This window comes from Asparagus officinalis, chromosome 3, assembly GCF_001876935.1.
Source record: "Asparagus officinalis chromosome 3, Aspof.V1, whole genome shotgun sequence".
NCBI classification, from domain to species: Eukaryota; Viridiplantae; Streptophyta; class Magnoliopsida; order Asparagales; family Asparagaceae; genus Asparagus; species Asparagus officinalis.
The window spans coordinates 51,218,672-51,226,132 of record NC_033796.1 but is presented as its reverse complement, the minus strand read 5'-3'; positions in this window follow the sequence as shown (position 1 = coordinate 51,226,132).

Below are 7,461 nucleotides of genomic sequence, written 5' to 3'. Positions count from 1 at the left end.
TCAATTTTGCATTATATACTGAGCTGTAGAAGGATCACCTTTAACATTTCAAGGATTGTGAAGAACCTGAAACATCAAATTGAAGAAGAAAATCAGAAGAACTTTGGACTAATTTCCTTCTAAATTCGGGGGGGAAGGAAGGAACTTTTACCTCAGAACCAAATCCATTAGGGTTTAATCGCAGGGACCGTGATTCTCTGCTAATTTCTCCATCAATTCGAACACCTAATGGTTCTGTGAACGATAGCTTTGAATCTTGACCAATAAACTGGGGAGAAACCCTAAATGGTCTCAATTAGAAACGAGAGTGATCGTTCAAAGTTCGAATGGGGAGGGAAAACAAAAGAGGGAAGGTAAACACTTTTTACAGTTTTAACATTAACCCCTGCTAAAGGACAAATTTTCAAAACAAACCCTTTTTGAAACATATTTTTAAAAAAACGACATGTTTTAACTTTAATTACCAAAACCTACCTAGTTTTGACCTCAGGACTAAAACTGGGTCGGTTTTAGAGAAAAAGTTCTCAAACTTCGCAGGAGTTGAACTCCCGTGAAGTTTTTTACATAACAAAACTTCACGGGACATGTGAAGTTTTGTTATGTAAAAAACTTCACGAAGTTTGGGAACTTTTTTCACCAAAACCGACTCAGTTTCAGCCCTGAGGTTGAAACTAGGTCGGTTTTGGTAATTAAAGTTGAAACAGATCGTTTATGGGGAATATTTTTGCAAAATGGTTGGTTTTGAAGATTTGTCCCCTTGCGAAATCAACATTTTGCACGGCTAGGTAAATGGACTTTCGATTTCTTATTTTCCTCTTTTAATTTGAATGATCTAAAAGTATTTATTTTATAGTTAGTACATCTCCGCAAATTCTTGAAATGTAACTACACATAAAAGAAGAACCTCAAATGAGAACTCTTCTGAAATATATGATCTGTGTTATTGTGCATGCAATGAATGCATGACGCAAAACTTAAAAGAGTGTTGTCGTTGAATTATTAAGGGAACACGGAACTTATTAATTTTTCTAATATTTTTTCAACCTTGATGGTATTTTTATTAATTTTTCTAGACATAAAAGAATTTTGTTGATATCTTTTAAAGTGTAAGGGCATTTTCTTTTTTCCCCCACAAATATGAGGGCATTTTCTGGATTCTAACAAAGAAGCTCACACAAAGCAAAATAAGAAAAAAAGAAAGAAAAAGAAAAAGGAAAAAAGAAAAATTTTCTTAAATAAGGGTAAATTTCACTAAATTTCTGGGAATTTTTGTTTCTAGAAAATCCCCAATAAGTCATGTGCAATACAAAACTAGTACGCCTGCACTCAAGCAATCGCATCCATTTAGTTTTAGATTGACCCTATTCCTAGATCCACCACTCCAGAATGAATTGCAAAAGATCAATCCCAACCATTGGACTTGAGATGCAAGCATAGACGGAGGGTGAATAGGTTTAATACAATTTTTCGATAAAACACATAATATGCAACGGAAATATTCAAAAAATAAAAGTGAACAGCCAAACCAGAAATCAACTAAAGAACACAAGAGATTTTATAGTGGTTCGAAAAACAATCTTATGTCTACTCTTTCTTTTTATGAAGGGGTTTCCTCGCTATGACCAGAGTTCACCTTGTTAGGTCTTATGTTTATGAGTCTACTATCTAATCTAGTTTTGATGATTAACAAACAATTCCTAACAATGTTTGATGAGTGTTTATATTTGATTATTAGGTATTCTACACAAAGATCCTTTGTTGGAGGTTGGTTGGAATTGAGCTTAACGATGACATTCAAAGGAGGTTGGCGGATATTCGGAATGAAGCGATGATGAATTCAAGTCAAGTACAAGATCAAGCTTCATCTGTAACCAAGTCGAGCTATATTGAAGATCATTGCTTGGTATAGTGTTTTTTATGTTAGGTGTTATATTTTGTGTGTTAATACTTTAAGCTCAATATTATACACACACGCGCTATTGGTTTTATCAAAATATAGGTATTTTTGAGAAAACATTGTGTTATTAGTTATAGACTAAATAATCATAGTTTGCATCTTTTATTAAGTCTATAAATCAATTCAAAAGATTTCAAAACTTCGTTTAAGTCATTTTGTCAAAATCACGTGCTTTTGAAATTTCGTATTTTGACCAATTTTGCAAAATGGTGAGTTTTCACAAATGGAAAATGTAATTTAAAAATTTTTCTTTTTGTAACATGTTTATTTTCATGTTTCCAAAGTTTTATAATTTTTGGAATTTATTTGATATTTTTAAAGAGGGTTTAAAGTTGATTTTTACTGTTCATAACAGGTTGTGTGCACGTTATCAGTCGACTCACTACAATGATCAGTCGACTGATGAAGTGAAGCATAGATAGTGGTTTTCGTCTGCTCGGTCGACTGATAACGCATCAGTCGACCGATGCAGACATCAGTCGACTGACGCATGTAATCAGTCGGCTGATGAGATGGCAGTTGCACAGTAACGACTAGTTTCCAGATTTTGTTATTTTTATCTTTTTCTTTAGTTTTTAGGGTTTGTTTTGTGAACCTATATATACCCTTTACCCTCAAACTTTTGAACTTACTAAAGAAAGTTTTTAAAATAATTTTAACAAGGGTTTAAGGGTGTTTAAGAGTTTGTTTCAAGTTTGTTTTTGAAGAAATTTTCACAAGAGGAAGAGATTATTCTTTTCGTGTTTGGGCTTCAATCTCATCTCTCTCTCTCTCTCTCTCTTGAATTTCAGAGAAGCTTATGCTAAACTCATCTCTAGCTTTATATATATTTGTTGTTGTTTATCAATTTTATTAAGCTAGATTTTTATATTGAGTTTGCATTTTATTTTTCTCATTATTTACACACACATCCCTTGAGCTTTAGTATTATCATATTGAGCATAATTTGGGTTGTGGTGAGTGTATCATTGAGAGTGAGCTTACATTGAGTTCTCATCCATTATAGAGAACAAACCCTTATACTTGTGCTTAATTTGTGAGATCACATTGTAATACACAAGCACACCGAGAGGAGTGTGTGGTGAGAGACGAGGTCAATTCCAAGAGGAATGACGTTGGTAGTAAAGCCTAGGGAGAGATGGTAAATCCAAATACTTGAGAAAGTTAACACTGGCTAGGCCAACACTTAGAGGGTGTATTGTGTGATTACAATTGTGTGAGTTGTGAAATTTTTCGGTAAGCTAAAAAACTGATTGTGTTAGTTGTAAACGTTTTCGGTGAACGTTGAAATCGGTTGTGATAGTGAAGATTCTCCTTGTGAGTGAGGAGCGGAGACTGATAATCATATTTTATTATAATTTTATACCCTCATTATCTATTTTATATGAATAAATATACCACTAATAATTGCTTTAATCTTTAATTGCAGGTTAATGAATAATAAATCCCAAAAATCTCATCTCTCAACAAAGACCTTTGAGTACATGAAGAAATAAGAGAATTAATTTTTGAAAATCACATGGACTTTGGTTTGAAAATCAAATGAAGAATGAACTTTCATCCTTGAGCTGGAGACTTGGAAAATCATGAAGAATGGGCCGAAAATCAAAATTGGGCTTGCTGAAGATGTAATTTTCGGTTTTGGAAGCTCCTTTGGACTTAGGCTTTGATTTTCTCCATTGGACTTGAGGAGAAAAGCTCTGTGGGCCGGTTGCTTTGATTGGAAAATCATCAATTTAATGGACAAGGACTTGGGCTGCAAGACTACATGGCCGGTTGCTTTGAGTTTGAAAATCAATTGAATCATGGCCGAACTATGTGCTGCAGACTATCATTCATGCAACCGGACTTGTTTGAAAATAAATGGAACTTGGGTTGCTGGAGATTTAATTTCCATATGGGCTGGACTTGATTGCTTCATGGATCAACTTAATTTTCAATTGTTTCTTGAAAATCAATTAGGCCTCTTATGTTGGATTAGAGAAGAACAAAAAGCAAATTCAAAGGTGGAGATTGTTGCTTGGGGCTCAAGACAAATCCAATGGCTCATATTCATTGAAGATTACTATAAATAGGGGTAGAGAGTGAGGGGTTAGAGGTGTGAAAATTTTGTAAACTCCTTTTGGAGAGGAGGGCTACTCTTAATTGAGAAGGCCTTCCAAAAATTGTAACTTTAGTTGCAATTAATAAAAATAATTTTTTCCTCTTTAAATTTGTTCTTTCTCCTCTTTGTTGAATGATGAGGATGGAGATGAAGAGCAATTTGAAGGTTTGCATTTCTTTTCTCTTTTATTTCTTTTTAGTAATTTCTTTATTATTGCTTATTAGTTAGATTTAAATTCATGCTTGTAGTGTAGATTTATTTTCTTGTCTTTTTTATTTCTTTTTGCACTTTAATTTGTAGAGTAGATTTATTTTTCTTGCATTTAATTTCTGCAATTTATTTTGTAGTTTAGATTTTTATTTTCTTTGTAGTTAGATTTATTTCTTGTTCATAGTTTAGATTTTTCTTTTCTTTTTATTTTTGTAATTAGTTCTTTTTCTTGTTTTTATTTCTTAAAAATGTGAATTTAATTCTTGTAGGAAGTTTAGAATTATATGAAACTAGTCTAATTTTCTTTATATTGTATGAATTATTCTCTTGCACTTAAAATGTTCATGTTTAGGATAATCAACTAGAGAATTAATCGGTAGAAGAAGAATTTGATAATCTATGCTTATCTTAAATGGTTTGATAGGTTATGCTTATGAATTCTAGGATTATTATCATGTTGTTGTTCTTATCATGAATAGTAATTTTAACTTAGATGATAATTTGATAGGTTACACTTTCCTTAAATGGTTTGATAATCTATGCTTAATAAATCTAAGTTAAAATATGATAAAAAGAGAATAATTTATATTTTGTAATTGAAATTGGTTAGTGAATTATATTCTAGATTTCTTACCTTTTTTAAATCCTCCATCTTAACTTTCTTATATTTTCTTTTCATTCTTGGTTTATTTCTTGATTTTATTCATTCTTCTTTCTTGCCTTGTGATTTTATTTATTCTTTGATTCTTTCTTCTCTAAAATTCATTTTATTATCTCTTGCACATAAATCAAAACAACCACTCATCACAATCACACTTATTCTTTATTCCTAATTGTCATGCACAAAACATAAGAACCATTTCTAATAATCTCTTAAAATTACCTTCCTCGTGGGATCGATATTTTTTATACTATAACTTGATAAATTGTGCACTTGCAGTTTTGGTACATAATTATGCCGCATCAAGTTTTTTGCGCCGTTGCCGGGGAAGGTGCTAAAATAGGATTTTATTAACTTGATTCTTTAACTTGTGTATTTTTCTTGTGAAGGAACCGCTTGGAGCTTGAAAATCTTAGAGTGAAGATCAAGAATTTGGAGCATTGCTTTCGGGTAAGTCTTCTTTCTAGTTTTTAATTCTACCCTCTTTAGTTAGCTTCACAATTAGAGACAATTAGGATTAAAAAAAAGATTTTATTTTTTTTGTTGACCATAATAAAATCTACCTTTCACTTGGACATTAACTAACAAGATAATAAATTCAAACATGAGCCATCTTCTCACATTTGATTGTTGTTGACCATAATTAAGAAAAAAGCTTTTGTTTTTATCATCCTTTTTAGTCGCTTTTAATTTCTAGGGTTGCATTTCATATAGTGTAGGAATTCACCAAAGTGATTGTAGCACTTGATTTGGCACACACTTAAAACATTCTTAAGGGCAAAACCCCAATCAAGATAAGGTAAGTGATTTCATCACCCTTTCCTTAGCCCACAAATCACTAATTCCTCACTTCACAAACCCAAGCTTTCTAAAACTCATTAGACGTTGGCCCCTAAGGATTCGAGCTCAATAAGGAACAAGAAATCCTTAAGTGAACGGTTTAAGTTTTCTCAGAATAGTTGATGTCTAAGGCAAGGTTTAGGGGTTGCGTAAAGCGCTCCGCAAGGAAAGAGGTACTTAATTGATCTTTGATCACCCTCTAGTACTATCATTACCTGGCTAACTACCTGGGTAAAACTTTGATCTTTTCACTGTAGGAAATTTTGGTTAGGAGCTGGTCTAGTGGAATTAGACTAAACCCTAGAGTTAGAGTTGATTGAAAAGTGATTGCCTTGATTTGTTTTAGTTAGGATTTTTTCTTTTCCTTTATCTTCTCATAAAAAAACTAATTTTCTTTCTTTCTTTCCTAAAAAAAACTACTTTTCTTTCTTTCTTTCCTAAAAAAAAAAATTTGTTTTGGTGCATGCAATTTTGGGTTCGGGATAATTTTCATCGCTTAATCCGTGTTGAACCAATCCAAGAAATGACAAATCAACCAGTTCTTCAGGATATGTGTTACCCCACCAGAAATTCAATTCCATCTTGCATAAGACTCTCCGAAGTAAATGGAGCAAATTTCGAGCTTAGACCGCATTTCATAAACATGCTTCCCAAATTCCTAGGTAATGAAACAGAAGATGCATACATATTTATCTCGGAATTTGAGGAAGTATGTATTATGATTAAAATGAGAGAATTAACCGAAGATGCGATTAAGCTTAGATTTATTCCATTTACCCTTAAGGACAAAGCTAAAAAATAGCTGTACAGCTTACCGATAAATTCCATCTCAACTTGGGAGGAATTTGTCACCGTTTTTCTCAAGAAATTTTTCCCTATTCATAAAACGGTAAAGCTTAGGAACAGTATTCAGAACTTTAAAATTGTCCCAGGGGAGCCATTCTGGAAATATTTTGACCGATTTAAAGATCTTTTAATCCAATGTCCTCATCACGGTCTAGAAAAATGGTGATTGTGCCAAGTCATATATGAAGGATTGGACTATTCTTCAAAAACATCTTTAGAATCGATGTGTCAGGGAGGTTTTATGAGAAAAAACGCAGATGAAGCTTGGGAATTTCTAGAGAGTTTATCCGAAAAAATAATGCAGTGGGAAAATTGTAATGACAGGGTTTCATCTGTTCCCCAATCTAAGTCTAGTGGTTTTTCCTTAGAGTCAAATATTACTTCTGAAGCAAAGATGGCGACGATTATGCGGAGGTTAGAAGCCTTAGAAGTTAAAGAACGAGCTCCGGCTCAAATCAATCATATTTCTGCCCCGGTATATCATAAATGTCAGTCTCCTACCCACGTTTCAGAGGAATGTCCTCTTCTAGGAAATAAACATGCATTAGAACAGATGAACGTTGCATTCCAGCATCCCAGAAATGATCCATTTTCTCCAACCTACAATCCAGGTTGGAGAAATCGTCTTAACTTTGCTTGGAACCAAGAAAACTCTCCTGGAAATCAAAACTTCTTTCCCGCGTCAAACCCGCAATTCCCGAGGGGAAACGCGGTCCTGTTCAATGCACCGAACAATTTTTCTAACCCACCTTTTCCAAACCAACATCCTAATCCTCACCAGCCCACAAATCAATCAAATTCCAATCATGACAAACGTTTGAGTGTCTTAGAAAAGGGTTTAGA